The sequence below is a fragment of the Cimex lectularius genome, unplaced genomic scaffold, assembly GCF_000648675.2.
Source record: "Cimex lectularius strain Harlan isolate CLEC.00 unplaced genomic scaffold, Clec_2.1 scaffold46, whole genome shotgun sequence".
Taxonomy (NCBI): domain Eukaryota; kingdom Metazoa; phylum Arthropoda; class Insecta; order Hemiptera; family Cimicidae; genus Cimex; species Cimex lectularius.
In genome coordinates, this window is record NW_019392654.1 from 1,103,396 (window position 1) to 1,121,127 (window position 17,732).

At 36.5% G+C, this 17,732-nt stretch overlaps 1 long non-coding RNA gene across 1 annotated transcript; it reads left to right on the top strand.

The window, feature by feature from the left end:
• The first annotated feature begins 2,751 nt into the window (after positions 1 to 2,751).
• On the top strand, positions 2,752 to 6,947 carry LOC106672867. Its single transcript, XR_001341318.2, has 3 exons — positions 2,752 to 4,632; positions 4,704 to 5,215; positions 6,774 to 6,947. It is a non-coding gene; the product is annotated as an uncharacterized LOC106672867 (long non-coding RNA).
• The last annotated feature ends 10,785 nt before the right edge of the window (positions 6,948 to 17,732 follow it).

The following is a 17,732-nucleotide window of genomic DNA, read 5'->3' on the forward strand; positions in this document are numbered from 1 at the left end:
TTACTATTATAAATAAACAGTTGTTGCAATTAAATGTGAATAGTGATAATCGTGATATCGTGATATGGGAGAAATCAATACATGTCTTTGTCATTTGTAATTTCACCCCCCTAATCGCGTTTCAAGCAAAAAAGTGTCACGTCTTGAAATTGAAAATTGTAGTATAAGTGCAGGCTGATTTATGGTACCTTACTCGTATAGGGCCCAGGTGCATTGCATAATATTGAATTTTAAGTAGTTGCATAGGCGAGTGCACTCCCTCCGCTGTTCATATGACACAGCTGACCTCATTTTTATTGTAATGCAGTATCACCTACACGTCAACAGAATTGGTACTGCTCCTAATAATTGTATTTCCTATAAGCCGTTCGATTTTTGCTTATTTCAACTTACCTGTCTATTAGCAAGCGTGCGAATTACTCCTGAAAACATTAATTAATAAACTATATGAAATATACTGGAAATTTAATTACTACTGCATTATGTATTGTTTTATATTTATTTTAAAACAGTGCATATAACTATTTTGTATATACATTTTAATAATTAATAATTACCATATAAATACAGAGCCATTGTCAATGACCGTAACGTGATTGAAAACAATATACTACATTGACAGCACAATACAATAATATACTTACTTAATTATTTTTTTACTTATTTATTTTTTAATTTCAACCATTCCCAATTGCAAAACAAAATTCTTATATTTAGGGGTAAGAGTTCAACATTCTCGTTTGTCATACATATAAGATTCATAACTGACTTTTGATAATAAAATATTGTTACACAAACTGGCAAAAAGCTACAATAATTTAAGTGGGGAACATACAGCATTAATTTACAACGGTTGCAAGTGGTAAAAAATGTCTTTGTTCCATTGATGCACCCAGTTACACACTGCATAAGAAACTTGTATGTTGACACTAGTGTATTCTGTTTTAACTGCAGGATAAAAGGTGGGGAAAAGAAATCACAACAAAATATTACAGCAAGAAAATTTATGCCAGTACTGAAATTAAAGTAATTAGAGTAATCGAAACATGTAGCGGTAGCCGTAGTTAGCGCAGAGACAGTGGCAGACTAATTTCATCGAAGGGCTCATTGTTTCTTTTTTTAATGTGGATTCGCAACAGCAAGGGTCATATCAGCTCTTAGATAAGAACCCATGTGTAAATATGTCGGATCCGAATGAAGGGCTGGAATCCAGTGGCCCTACATCAAATCTGGACCCTTTACCTTACAGTGATGCGCGCCAGTCAACGCGTTAACCGTTCCGGCCATCGACGTCCCCTGAAATTAATTATGTTCAGTATTTTAATAAAATTTATTATTTACTGACTTACAAGCTGCAAAAGTAAAAATTCAGGAGGGCTTAAATTCAATTAGCTCCTGGGCCACTAAATATGATCTTAACCTTAATGTAGAAAAATCTCATGCCATTGTGTTTAGATCTCGTTCCGTCCTCCAATCCTTACCCTCTGTTTACGATTAACTATTTCTTTCTGACCCTCTGTCATGAGCCTTGGGATTGTACTTGACTAGACCTTAACTTGGAAACCACATATTCCCCAGATCTCCCGCATCTGTTTTTCCACCCTCCTTCTCTTTTTCCCATTAGTACCCGTTAACTCCTAGTTTCTTCTCTTATTCTCCCTCACTTTGAATATAAATGTATGGAGTACAGGGAACTCACAGAAGGGTTGGATGATAGCTTAATGAAGCGCTAATTTTCGGCTCCCCAAGGATGTTCCGCTTGACTGATATGTACATTAGTTTGAAGTGGTTATAATCTTCCCACCGCAGATTATTTGGCTCATTCCTTTAACAAACAATATCTTTCCAATCGTGAGTGGAAAGATATGATCTCCTAACCTTTAGATCTTCGGTACACAACCGACATACTCGTTCTAGCTCTTCTGATCTCTATCCTCCTAACACAGAACTACTGCTTTCAGTCAATCCTTCCTCATCCGTTCATCCAGCCTCTGGAATTCCCTTCCTCGCTCTACCCGCCTCGCCTCTTTTCTTCCCACCTTTAAGTCCAGTCTATTTGATTACCTCCTGTCAATCGTGATACAATATAGCAACTAAACACCAGGTGCCCTGATTGATAAATTATTATTACATCATCTGTATCATTAAAATAATTGTCTCTTTTATACACTACATTTTAGTGTATGTTTAAAATGTATGTATTTTGTAACTTTATAATTGTTCTTTTGTATTTGTATTGAGAATGGGTCTAGATACGGCTCTTTTATGTAGATTTGTAATTCAAGGGGCTTTAAGCCCTAAAATAACAACATCATGTTGTTTCCATATAATGGTAATTAATACGTAGAGGAAGCACTGTCTTGGTATAGACATCATAAATCAAAGTAGAGTATTAGCAGTTCATGTACGATTATCCAGTAATAATTTATTTACGTTCATTTATAAGAAAAACATGCTGCTCAGTTGGTAGCGCAATTTAGGAAAAATATCGGATCGGAGAAATCAGAACAGTGGCCAAGTCCTCCTACTTACGAGTACGTTACATTTGTCTTTTCACCACGAATACATTCTACATCAGATTCATAGGATACAAAGTCGTAATGTGAAGATAAATAAAAATATTTTATTATACGATAACATTATAATAATGGAGAGGTACCACTGGAGCGGCTCGGTAAAACGGTGGTTACTGTCTGGGGTACCTTTGTTCCGATTCTTGGTGGAAACGGGGTTGTTCTTTGTTTATAATAATAATAGTTGTGTATACTAGTTTGTGTGGATGGTGAATGTATTTATTAGTATGTATGTATTTATTAGTGTGACTAATGTGAGAGAGTCAATGGCGAAATGTTGAGTACAATAATCTACCTAATCGACTCTCAATTAGGTTAATCGTATAATATGTGTAAAGGGCGGTGGAGGAATATCGACTATTCCATCACCGTATTTAAGAATGAACGTATGATTGGTTTGGAACTGCATCGTTGGGTGTTGAATTGCAGCTGTTGACAGCATCCCCCCCCCCCGAACCCAATCTCGTGGTTGGACGGATACGTTTATAATAAGAATATTATTGTTAAGATTTTGTTGTCTAGGTAAAAATAAAAAACTGCGGTTGTTTCGAACGAGGGCACATTTTCGACAGCAGGTTAGAGCATAATTGTTGTTCAATGATTATGACAGTTTTCATAAAAACAAAATTCAATCAGTTGATTGGAGAAAATGTGCTTCGGACATTAACCTTTACTAATTTTGGGCAAAGATTTCTCCTATGCAATGGCCTAAGGTAAAATCAATGCACGTTTAAGCCAAAGTCGAATTCGGACAAAATGTCGATGGCCGATCTGTTAATCACTTCTTTTTTTTTCATTCAAAGATAAAGAACTTTCATATTTTTCTAATAATATATCTCTCATGACACGTTTATTAGAAAACGAGTGACATGTCGAGATGTGATGAACAAGGGACGATGAAGGATCAAGGAGGAAGAGAAAGGATGGTAACGTGTGTAGGCCGGCGGGGCGAGCTGTCGCCAATGTTTTTACGTTTTGCCGGTCCTTCCTCAACATGAGTCGTGTTCTCCGTTCTCATTTTCTCTCCCTCTCCAAAATCGGGTTCTCAATTACTAAACTCGAACCTCGGGCAAATTCACTTTTCTCGCTTCGCTTCGCGTCCTTGATTTTGCTCTCGCCCAAAACCCCCACACTTTTGTCTGCTTTTCAAGTTTCACTTAGAACATCTCACGGCCAGTCAACCTGTCTTAGGAATATACCGTAAATAGATTCTCAAGTGTAAGAACAATCAATGATCAATTCCGTGCCTACACCTTCCTCAATGTGATATAAAACCAAAAATCAAATTCTTCGTACTGGTTGATTTCAGCATAATCGGCCATGAAAGCTGTATAGTATTTATTACAATCGAGCTATCCCCAACCACTTATTTTTAGTTACGAAGACTATCGGATGGTATCACTCAAATAAATTTGACACTCCAAAAGAAATTGTGGCTACCAGTAAAACTTTCCTACTGTTCATTAATTATCGTACAACAAATCTGGTATTTACGTTCTGATTTTGTATCAAGTTGAAAATCTCTTATTCTAAAAGGATTTTATTTGTCTGAAAAGTAAGTCGTAAATCGAAAGACTGCTCGTAGTGAGTACAATCGATTAAAGATATTAGCAATAAGTGACGGTCCTTACATTATACCGTATCCGGGTAGCTTTCCATTAACCCAGAAAATATTGATAAGAAGGGGTACGAGGAAGTATCCACTTAATTAAAAATATTAGACCTCGCTTAATTAATGTGCGTTACGGGTTCAACAAACTTATAAGTTTAAAATCGACGTGTGGTAAATTGAAAAACGCACTAGTGTGCACACAAGATAGTATGAAGTATAATAGATAGGTAACCGATTTTAAAGAACTAATCGATTATCATTAGTATTTAGTGACAATTGAAGAAACGCATTTTGTAGCCCAATCACATAAAGTTACAGTTGTGCAGGGTAAATGTTTGGTGAAATGTCAAGTTTGACTAAACGGAAAGCTCCTTTGGTAAATATACATAGTACTAATTATATTGAATCGTGTTTGTGGAAGCTATAAGTCGAGTTATAAGGAAATCAGTAAGGGTCGATGAAATTAATTTTATGTAGCAATTGCGATTAGCAATGATGAGATTTTTTGTAATCAACAGAGTAGCACGTGAGAATGGTTGGGAGACGAGACAAGAGAGCGGTGGTGCAATGGTACTGGGACAAGTTGAGGTAGGTAGCGGCGAGCGCAGGGCGGTATTTTGGGCCAACCTTGACTAGGGTCATGGTCCCAGACGGATAGGCCGTTGAACCTCTTCCTCTCCCCTCTACGTCGACCAAACTCTGCACAACGGACGGTTCCCCGCCAAACGAGGCCGACTTTTTTTATTTAGGGTTATTTTTAAAACGGTCGGCGGTTGCCGCTGCGGGAAAGCGGGACGATGGCCCGGCGTCTTCTCACAATCGGCCATTGCAGTTAAATCGATGACTGTCCATCTTACCCCAGCGGATGACGCCTAAAACAGCTTTGGGAAGTACAAGCGCCACTGGAGACACCAATCTTCCTAACACTGGAACACCTCCCCGACGCACGTGGTGGTCGTTGTTGCTGTAGTTGCTGTTGCTAGCCAACCCTGGCCCGTCTTTACAGAGCAGTAGAGCCCACATGTTACAGGTATCGAAAGAAATCCTTTTTTGAAATTACAATTATAAAATAATCTTATTTTTCTCTTTTTTAAGCAGCATATTACCACTTGTATACAGTGAGTAACGGTTTTTTTATTAAATTTTCAAGTTACTTAAACTATCGCATTCTCTTTATAAAAACAGTTATTTTATTTACCAACACCGTGATATCGTCAATTTTGGACTTACATTAATTGTCTCAAGTTGCCCTGATATCATCAATACAATTCAAATGTTACTTCTTAAGACAACTTATTCGACGTACTGACTACCTGTTCAAGATCGTCAAAATTGCATTTCCCATTTATACAAAAGGCTGTATGTGATTGTTACGGTCATATTTCGACCGGTTCTTTTGGAGTACAGTCAGGATGTGTCCTCAATCCTGGTTCAGGCTGTACATCCAAAAACTCGCGTCTTATCCTTGGATTTTATTTTTATTTCGCCATTTGTCTTGCCGGTCCAGCTTCCCAATTAAACGAATACTTTGGGTCCAAAGAAAGATACTAGAAAATGAGATCATCCATAAATCATTGGTCAGTAGATAGTCCGAACTAATGCAAATCAAATTGAATGTACATAATTGTTTGCTTCGATCAAAGATGTTATACAAGACCAATATTTTTTATATGTAGCAGAATCCAACGGAAGAGAAATTATTATTTAAAATACTTTGTTTTTAACAATTAAAAATATAAACAAATTATTTGAAGTGTAGTTATAACAAAACAATATAAATACATATTATGTTTCTATCTTACTATCTACTACTACGAAATGAATTTATTTGCACTAACGTTCATAGCAATTTGTAATTAATCCATTTATGTTTAGTGGTGTAATTGGCCAAATCACTTCTTTCAATTAATTATTCTTTTTATGTAAGGTCTTGGTTGAGATGAAAAAGTTAGTGCCACGAGCGGAAGTTCGTGGGTTCGAATCCCGCTCGTGACACTAACTTTTTCATCTCAACCCAGGCCTAAAATAAAAAGAATAATTAATTGAAAGAAGCAATTTAAAATGTAACAAAAGTTCGGGTTTTAGAGAATTCGATATTGTTTACAAGCAAGGTTTGTAAATTAAAGGCATGATATGAAAATACAAATTTTTATTAATATCCCAACGAGAAACGTTCACTAGTTCATCTTCTTAGCAGTCTTTTGTCAATATGGGACGATCATATGCGTTTCTCCATATTCAGTGTTAGTTCTGCTCCATTATCTTATGTTCGTACTTTTAGAGGGTCATGAGTACGGATTAGGTCTACTGTGTTAGATTAAACGTTCTGTTTGGTGTACACTTTTATAAACGTGGGATAAAACTAGCGATATTAAGTTTGTGCAGTTTGGGTCTTTACAGATATAAGGAGACACGTGTGTCAAGTACGAAAAAGGCAAATGTTTTAAAAATTCCTCAGGTTTTGAAGGGAAACAACCAGAATATAATAAAACAGTATAAAACAATTGCCTTATGAATACGTAATTCCAATAAAATATATAATAATAGAAAAGGTTTTAACTGTTTTTTAATGATAATGTCTTTTTCAGATTCCATATCGAGATTTCCGTAGTTGGCCTTGAGACAACGTCTCCACAAAAATAAAAGCCTTCTGATCGACCAAGCATAAATGTAAGGATGTTGTTTATCTTTTCATCGAGTATGGGAAAATACATTTATTATATGTAATAATTAGTCTCAATAAATTCCACAACATTAGAAATAAATACCTGCTTATTTTTCCTGTTTTTTGTCGTTTTGTTGAGTTTAGTGGTTTGCTAAACTGAATTTTTTTTCACTTTTAAGTATGACATCTACATTTTGTAAATACATTCCTTTCCGATCGTAACGTCAACGTCGGTCTGAAAGAAAAGCCGAGGAAGGAAACACAGCATTTACTGATGGGGAAACTAGCTAGTATAAAACCTCATCTATGTTAACAAATAACAATACCCAGAGATTTAACCGTGATATACATATACATACATATATATATACACGTATGCACATCTGAGGAACCGAAGCAACATCGCCTGTAATGATGATGCCACTCACTCAGCACATGCTGGGAATTTGAACGCTAATAGGTCTAATAAGAGAATGCTGTCTTCTTTCCTTGGTAATAATCCGATAAATGCTTTTATCGAATAGAACGATCGTCCTCTCAGCTGATGCACCGTAGGTTACTTCTTCTCCGTGGTCGTTAGGCTATTTGGTCCGAGCAACTGACCATGTGAAAAGCTGGGATCCTCGCTCTCCAGAAATAAGGCGGGCGAGACCGGCATTTTCTTAACGATAACGCCCGCAGTCGAGAGAATACTATAAGTCGACAATTTACCACACATGTACACGGATTGGTACGGTGGAGTTTACGTTGAGGAAGCTATTTTATGGTGTTAGCTTCCGTATTCAATTTAAAATATACCTTCGACCTCTTTTCTCTGTCAAAACCCTCCTATATATTCGACATACTGCATATTATTATAATATATAGTACACAGAGATGGATAATAAAGAATCGGTTCCATCCTAATTTTTATGTATAATAATAAAAATAAAATGAAAGCAATAAAATAATATAATATAATAGCATTGTTAAAGAATAAGGAGGTAATTTATCTTCATCACGTTTCAGTATTGAGAATGGTCAGTTAGAATCGCGTCCGAAAAAAGTTTAGTAAGGTCAGTTCGACCTTGAAGGTATTTTATACTCGGCATAAAACCACATACGGTCCACACCTGTTCCTCACTCTTTTTCCGTTCTTCTTACTTTACTTTTTTCTCTGTCGTGCTCTTCACTTCTCTCCACCCAGCGCCGAAATGCAGTCGGCTGAATCCTGAAACCTTGACCTCGTCGACAATGGGTCGACTATTGGCCATTCAGCTCGCTGCGGTAAGTATGCGAATTAATTAAAACCAATCAAAAACTAAAATATTATTATGAATTCGTTTTACGGGTTGTTGCACTTGTGAGAATATTTGCCTCGCAAACCAGAAAACATCTAAATGAATCTAACTAAATGAAACATCTAAATCACCACAAACCTTCTGCGTAGCCTCTTTGGTTCTTCATTCGTGAAAAGAATCTCCTCCTAAACCTTGCTGATTTTAACGTGTGCGTATAACTTCACAACCTCTTCATTGATGAATAAATACTCTTCATAGATCTGAAATCTAATTTACAATAAAATGTCAACATTGTTATTCAACTCATTCCTTTATGTGCCTTGAATATTTCGTAATTGTTATAATTACGAATTACGTAATAGTTATGATAGCGAGAAGGATGCACTTGATGGTTTCAAATGTGGAAAAAAATTACTGATTTGTAGTTCATACTTAGCCAGTAGGAGAGAAACGAGTTACTCAATACATTTTGTTTTAATATTTTACGTTTTACACTGCTAAAAAGCACTACATTTTAAGAAGACATATGACAAACGCACTGCCTCGAGGCTATTTTGAGGAACGAAGGTCCGACTTAGACGGGTTACAATAAGCAAGTACAATAAGCCAGAAGGCTGCAGTGCTTGGGAAGTAGAATACCCTCCTACTCTTTCATTGTCATCATCCTCATCATTATCAAGAACTCGGTCAATATGTGGCCATCAAAGTATCTAAACTGAACAAGAGGGATATATTCACCAAAGAATAAATAGGTCATTTCTGTACATACTTGTATACTTTTACTATATACAGGATTGAGCTTATAAATCAAAATCAAATCATAAAGCTCTACGTTTGTCTGTAGTCGCTCAAATCGTCGGCCTAGATCATCGACTACATACTAGGTTGACACAGGGACATATACTTTTTAACCAAAGCCCGCGTATGTATACGACATGTAGAGACAGGTTGTTCGATGTGTCCCACTTAATTGAAAGACGCCATTCCTTCCGTTTAAAGAGAGTAGTAGTAGTAATATGAGAAATGTGCTTCAGCACGGCAGCGACTCTTTGGGACCCCTGTTCTATCTCGTTTTCTTGTGTTTCTTTTGTTGTATATCGAGAGAGAATTTATTTTTATTTTTTATTGAGAGTGCATTTATTAGAGCGAATGTATAGCGTAGAATATCAATTATTCCACCAGCCTAACTGAGTAAATAAGAAATAATGTGTTCAAGAAAAGAATGATAATGTTTCGAGGTTGAAAATCCTGTTGAAATGACCTAGATGTAGACTATGGAGCTTAACTTCGGCGGCGGGACAGATCCCGTACTGCCAAAAGACCAAAGCGGGTGAAGCTCATTTCTGTACATACTTGTATACTTTTACTATATACATGATTGAGCTTATAAATCAAAATCAAATCAAAAAGCTCTACGTTTGTCTGTAGTCGCTCAAATTGTCGGCCTTGATCATCGACTAGATTTCACCAAAACTACTACGAAATTTAGAGCAATCGTTCTCCAATCAATCATTCGACCCTGTCGACGGGGCAAATCCTATAAATAATATAATTGGAGTTAAAATATAGCGTCTGAAAGACAAATAAGAGATTAACTGCTTAGATGATGAGCACGTGTTACTAAAGCCTGTTATTCTAACGCCGACGACATGCTAAGCTTGTTTCCGAACAGAACGATGTTGTTTCTTGGCATAAGGAAAGCCAGGACTTCACTTCAATGTACGTGATCCTCCTCAATCTGTCTGGAATCCATTTACGAGGATACTGTCACGAAATGTAGATTAAGTGAAAATACAACAATAGTCCTCAATTAGAGCAGGTCGACCTTAGATAAAACAGAAAATGAGATTAATATTTTTCTCCCTAATATGATGTGAACCAATGTAAGCGTGTCCGCAGTCTATGATGTTTGATATTTCCTTTTAAACTATGTATACTTCATGTACAAATGTTTATGATTGATTTAATATCAGTTGATTTATTAAATATTTTTGATATCTGCCTTCTTAGCCATTCATAAGACTGAACAACTTGTAGCAGATGGCAATTTTGAACATCATGGTTGTCAAAGTGTGAGATGGCTTCAATAAAAAAATTTTGAAATTGAAAATTGAATAAAACATGTTTTTAATCTCAAAATGTAATTCAAAATTGTAAGTAATATTATGTAATATGAACAACGGTTTTCATTATAAAATCTGGGTCTCCCTCATGTAATTTAAACTCACTGTGTTGTTTTCACTTTCCTTTACTACAGTAAACCCTACGGCTAGATGTTGTTAATTACATGTAAATTAATTACTGATAATTATGTAAAATTGATTGATTTACATCTCTAGAGAGATTTTATATGCTAATTGTAATTGTGTGTATGTGTTTTTAATACATTTATTTATTTCAACTTGCTCCAAAGTTTTGTTACATATAATTAAAATTAAGATATTTACTGTTTGGCAAGATAATCAATGCAAACTAAACTAAAACAAATAAAAATTATAATTAATATACTGAATGAAGTTTGGCTTAATTGACAAACATTGGGGGGGCACTAATTAGTGTCTAAGAAGGGAAATATTGCATCTACGAATGCACCAAACTCCATGATTTGATCCGGCTGGAGAAGCGCCGACTTCGCAGTAAGTAGACCTAAGTTGACCGACTACCTTTATTATCAAGCATTGCAACGCTAACGCATTCCCAAAGAAGGATTTCGATTGACAGGTGACAAGCAGTTGCACGAGCAGACAGGACTTGAAACTATCTTTAATCGGTGAGGATCCGCTGCCATTTTTCCGACATCTGAAACAATCTGCGTCAATTTATAATTGATTTTGAGATACTCATTTTTAGCCATGTGGAAGCAGATGGGAATAGTTTCGTTACTCTGCCTGTGGGCGATCAGCTCCATAGTTCCCCCCATCTTCCTAATCCACGCTTTCCAAACCACCTCTTAGGAACTGTTAGAAATGACTAGGTGGACCTAGTTGACATGCTACTGGCTGCTACTTCGTTTGCGAGCTTATCGGCTCGTTGTGCTCTACAGCAATGTGCGCTTTTATCCACGAGAAGGAGACAACAACGTTGCTGAAGCCTTGATAGAAGCAGTCCAATGTTCACTATGAGTGGTAAGCGGATTTTATGCTTTTTTTAACACAAAAATAAAAATAAAACATGACTTTACACACAAACCAACAACTATGTACACAAACAAAATAATACATACACACTGTAGTGCTACACTTTTTTATATGATATTTACAATATTTACAGATGGGGGAACACCCCCGTTTCCTTTAAAGATCGGAACAGAGGACCCCTCTGTCGTGCCCAAGGACTTTCTTTATGTCGGGTGCCATGCCTACTTGTTCTGTAAGGGGCCAAGGCGCGGCACCTCGACCAAGTGTATCACACTGAGCCAGTTTTCTCTACAAGCGGGTCACCTGCGAGGGGAGTCCTTCAAAAGCAGCTGTCCGGGTGTCAACCGTGTATGGCCTATGCTCAACGGGTGAGCACGATCCATTCCTTATGTTACAGATCCTTGGCGGGCCATGTCTCAGTCGTGCCCTTGACAAGCAAGTGCTCCTCGGATGAGCTGGTCCATCGACGCTGCCAACGTTATTTTCTTGAGTTCTTTACAGTACAGCGTCACAGGGTCGGACCGCGGTGGTTCTATATGGAGAGCAAGATGTCCCAGGTTTCACTGCTTCGTCTGCACGTTCCTTGCCCCCTAGCCCATCGTGTACCGGTACCCAGACTATCACCACCGTTTTTCTGAGATACTCCAGCTCAGCATATCTCTCTAATAAGAGAACGACGAGAGGGTCCACCGAGAATTTGTCACGAACAGCCCAAACCGCCCTCAGGCATCTATAGTTAGTTATTCGGCCACCTGTGAAAATGCTTACTCTTGATTTTTGTGATGCATAATTTATTAACCATTTTAGAACATTTGCAATCGCCATCTGGTCAGCCTCGAAACTGGAGCAATTATAGTCCAATCAAAAGTTTGTTTGACAATAACTCTTCCAGAATGAAACTCTACGAATAGGCATCCAGTCTTTTCCTTGCTGCCTTAATTTTATATATATATATATATATACAAAGATTTCGTGAGATTTCTGAAACAAAAAACACATATTTCTTAATATTTTTAATACAGCCTCATGTTTGTAATTCGTCATGAAGATATTATTCGAGATTGAATAAAATTTTATTTTAAGAATTGATTATTGTTTGATCGAAATGTCATTACTTTTGAAATATTTGAAGCATTTAGGTTTTTCATTAACATTTTCATGTATTATTTGCTATAATTATTAATATATAATTGCTATAATTATTCGCTATTAATTATTAAGCACTATTCGTACGTATAATTAATCATGTATTAACATTCAAGTAAACAGCGAACGATGTCTGTTTAGAGCCATATCCATGTTGGAATGAAGTAGCTCCAAAAGGTAGACCTTTAAACCGATCCACCAGAACCCCGGGGTAAATACTCTGTAATCGCGTAAACATATTAATTAAGTACGTCTCTTGTGCACAAAGCTTTGTCGCACTAACACAAATCACGTCAAATGCAAATTTGACAATATTTTTCACTGTTCTTCAGTCGGCTTTACAAACTCTGTTTTTGATTTATAAAGCTAATTTAATTGGGAATTTATTTATGCTTTGTCCGTGATTTTAGTACGCGTGTTTTTTCATTAAAACTTATTTACTGCAATTAAGTGTACTTGGATTTAAACAAATATGCAATAATATTATTTCATACTCTCTCAAAACAAAATTTATAGCCAATTCCATTTTACATTACACGATTTAAAATGGACAAATAATAAACAGATGTTGACGTATTAAATATAAATACTTTAATCAATGATTAAAATATTAAAATTATTAATTCGTTCTTTTTAAAAAGATTAATACAGATCGTAATCTTATTCCATGACAAGGCCTATAGAAATTATGAATCTTGTTATAAATTTAATCCGCAACAGTGAACTTTTTCCCCCAGAGTATTTATTGACTAAGCTAAAGAGGAAACACCAATCACCGATATTCAAACTGTTATCTCTGTTATCAGCTAAGGTACAAATCAATTCAAAATATGCAATTACCACAACTGGGGTAAATGTACTCAACTTTAGTCGTATGTCAACCAACATAAATTTTTTTTGGTTAATCTATTGAACTTTATTTTTACAATATTTAATATTATATTTTACATGCATAGCCCTAACAAGACCGACTGGGGAACAAGTATTCATTTAGAACAATCATTTCTTTTTAATCTCACCCAAGTGTTTGTATATTAAAGCGTCTAAACAAACATTGGATGAAGACACCAATTCTCCCCGGACGACGGAGAAGCCGTGAAGACGTAATATATATAAATCCTCTTCAGTTGTTGGTCAGTCAAATAAAACGCTTCCAAGCTTATGATTTTCCGTTCTAATCTACTAATATACTACTACTACTACTAAAGATACTACTTTTTGGGTCTGGAAATTTACCTCCTGTCTCGGTTTTATTTTCAAGCATCGCTCCGAATCTTCTCATTCTTATTCAGATATCGTGAGATGCTGTCGGGGGTGATGTAGGTTTCAGAAAAACATTTTCTTTATTTTGTTTTTCTGAAACCTACATCACCCCCGACCGCATCTCACGATATCTGAATAACTATCGATTAACGGTCACTAATCTCTACACACTTCTCATTCTTCATTATCGTACATACTTCAGCACACTCTGAAATTACTTTTTATAATATTAAAATTACAACCGGAAAAAACAAGTGCCTTGTCAAATTGAGAAGTAAACAAAGAAGAAACAATTAGTGTTAAGACTGTAAAATTAAGGAAAATAAAACATGAACCTTTTAAACAGAACACAAACAGGGTGAGGGATATGGTTAAAAGAGGTGGGTACAAGGCATTCTGCACCTCGACCTGAGTAGATCTTTACTCACTGGCCAGCTCCAGGTTCTTAATCAACCTCCATAGCCTTGCCAGCGGCTCCTTAGTGTAGGATCTTCCTTGTGGTTTTTACTGTCCTAGTTACAAGAACCCGCACCTACAAAGACCATCACAAAACCATAAAATGTGTTCTGCGGTGTCTTCCTCTTCCTAGAAGTATCTGTACAGTGTTTCTTCTGTTTGTACTCCTATCCGGTGCAGTGCCTTCTTAGGTGGCAGTGCGGTGTCGGGAGACCAACCAGAATCCTGTTTCGGTTGCAGTTGCCTTCCAGTAATTCTTTGTAAGTCTTGCAGACGGCCCTTCTTCGCATGCCTTCGCTTGCCTCATGCCTGGAGTATTGTTCCACTAGGTTTTGGACTCATTAAGCACCTATTTTAAGATGAATCCTCTTTTGTGGCAAGATGCTTGGCCACAGTAGGATTCGGAACCTAGAGAGTCCATGTTGGCTCCTTGTTTGGCCAACATGTCAACCTTTTCATTGCCTCTGTGCCCCGAATGCCCAGGGATCCACGTAAGAATCAGGTCATTGATGTCGCTGACTTCCGCCAAGGCCTCCATGTTGTTCCAAACACTCTTTGCCCTCACCCCGTATGAGGCTAGGACCTTTAGTGTTGCCTGACTTTCAAAGAAGTTGGCTATCTTCCGGGAATGTATTTCTAGGCTTTTTATTTCCCCGGCGCAGTGTTCAATTGCTATGATTTCAGCCTGGAAAACTGTAGCATATTTACCTAAGTTTAGAGTAAGTTCAGTCTTTGGATTCATCCCGAAGGCTCTAGCCCCGTACCCTTATCAGTTTCTGAGTCGTCAGTGTACCAGTAGAAATGTGCATTTAGCGGTGATACTTTGGACCATTCTTCCCATTCTGGTATCAATATCTTGTACATTTTAATAAAGTTGTATTTTGGAGTAGTAGTATCTTTTGGCATGCCTAATATGGCATCTGCCTGTGCCGCCTCCCTCAGTTTCCATTGTTTATTTACATGGCCTATCCTTGCAGATGGTTGTCCATGCATGTGCGTGTGGGCTACTGTTCTGGCTTCTCCTTGGATTACAACATGAAGTGGTGGGAGGTTTAATAACACCTCCAAAGCCGCAGATGGCGTTGTACTCATGGCTTCAGTGACACTGAGACGAGGTGGTCTTTGGGTACCACTTAATAGCATAATTGTTTTGGCCTGAACAGTCTTAGTCACACCACCGATCCATATGTCAGCATTGGTTTTAAGAAGCAAATATAGCAATAGATATATAGCGCAGAGCCTTCTGTACCTCCCCCAGGCAATTTTGGCTCTCTGGGTGGTTTTAGTTAAATCTGGATTCCACGTGAACCGCTGGTCTAGTGTGATCCCTAGATATTTGGCCTTTTTGAAAAATGGGATCGGTGTCCTGTTTAGACTTGGAGTTTTTAGGCCTCCTATTGTCCTCGAAATGGAATCGAATCGCAAACAAGTAAAAATATACAAAATAATATAAATTGCTCCCATCTAATCTTGTAATGACTCCCAGTCGCTCACAATGAAACAACATTAATCTTACACTCACTGATTTATTTTCTTTTAAAAAACGACATATACAAAACGACTTCACTCGACGCTCGTCAATACAAGCCTGCCGTTCTATTTTTGTTTTCAATTCTTATCTAAAATTATTCAGAAATGGTGAGATGCGGTCTGGTGTGATGTAGGTTTCAGAAAAACATTTTCTTTATCGTGCCAACGTTTCGATCTTTATTGAGATCATCTTCAGGGCCTGGGATTTACAAACATTGTTTACGTTTAACAAATACATTTAGGATGTGGAAAAGTGAATTTATACAATGCATAACATATTTTTTTATATTCAATCAAAGTATTTCTACTCACTCAGTGTCTGTCTTCCGTTTAATTGTGCCATTCTTGCGTGTCGTGTTGAGAGTGCCATTGAGATTTTGCTGTTTTATGTTTATAAACGTTGGATTTTGAAGGGGTGGGGAAGGAAGTCGGTATAGAAAAAACATCCTTCCCCACCCCTTCAAAATCCATTTCCGAAAGGCTAAGTACAATCTTATTATGCCTACATCAACACAAATACTAAAAAATATAAATCGAAGGGATTTAATTTGTTATATTGTTTGGAAATAGTAATTCAACAGGTTAAGATGAATGGTGTTTGTCCCTCCTGGCGTGTAAAATAGTTGCTGCTGCTGCTCGTGTCGAAGAAGATGTCGAATGAATGAACGATGGAATTTTTTCCATATTGTTTTTGGAGTTGCGTGAAAAACGTGAAGAACAAAATTTCGAAGTAATATGTCCATGGAATCATTAAAAAAAAAGAGATTCCAGAAGATATATTATTTAGTAAAATTCCTTTCGTTTTCTCCCAAAGAAGATTTATGTGTTGATTAGTGACCGTTAATGGATTTCTAAATCTCAAAAAAACCAAAGAAGATTATTATTTCACTCGATAAACCCTTGAATATTGTATTTTCGATGAAAAGACAGTGCTCGAGATGAATTCCATAAGTTGTGCCCAAAATGTTAGCCCATTCTGACTCTAAGCAAGATATAAGAAACATAGTGTTGTTTATTCAAAGTCGAAATGTCATAATTACATAGATTTAACGATATTTTTGGGTGGGTACCTGTATGTACAGGCATGGTATGAACTTCGTGTTTCGGTATATGAAAACAAAAGAATTTTTAAATTAAAATTATGCACCAACATACTGAAATCAATCAAATTAAGAACCGAGATCGTAAAACAATGTTGGTCGTATTAGTATATTTAACTCGTATTATTTTAAAGCCTAATGAAGAATAACCCGGTTTCGATACATATGAAGTATGTTTGGGAGTTTAAATAAAAATCGTCATCGTACAAATACAACTAAAACTTACTCGAAAGTAGTATTATATTGAGTTCGGGGTGAGTATCATAGAGTTTTCCAGGATATGAAGATTTCGAAAATAAGACGTGTTAAATATGTTTAATTCCATGTTTTTGACCTTATTTTCAAAAGCAAACAAGCATTTACACCTTGGTTCTCTAACATTTCCGGTTGTAATCATGTCTCTTCTGTATCATTCTCTCAAACCATTGTAAGCGGTGCTTACCTGCGAAGTATCACAAATACTCCAATCATTTCCCAGTTGTAATGTATATTGTAAATATACCGGAGAAACTGCATACTTTATGGGATTTGACTAATAGAAAGAACAGTTCATAAAGCCAGTATTTTTGGCTTCATTCGTCACAGTGGCAGAAACAATGCGTGGATAGGCTTTGATCAAGCTGCTTCTTAGGTGTTTTGACAGATAATTGAGGCGTGGTACTTATGATTCATTCATTGGCATTTTAATTGATTGTGCTAACGCTAAAAATAATGAAGGAACATTTGTTATTTACAATTAATATAACTTATCGCCCAACAAGAAATACGAAATACAATGTTTCATCGTAAATAAAACTGTTCATTTATACAGAATAACAACGTTGTGTCAAATTGTGTGGTAATTTAATACTTATACTATACTAATAGTTATTAAATATTTTGTGTCACAATATTTCATTCAAAAAAATTAAACTAAATAATTTTAAATTCTGTTCAAAATTGTAACAATTACTTATTTATCTTTTTAAAC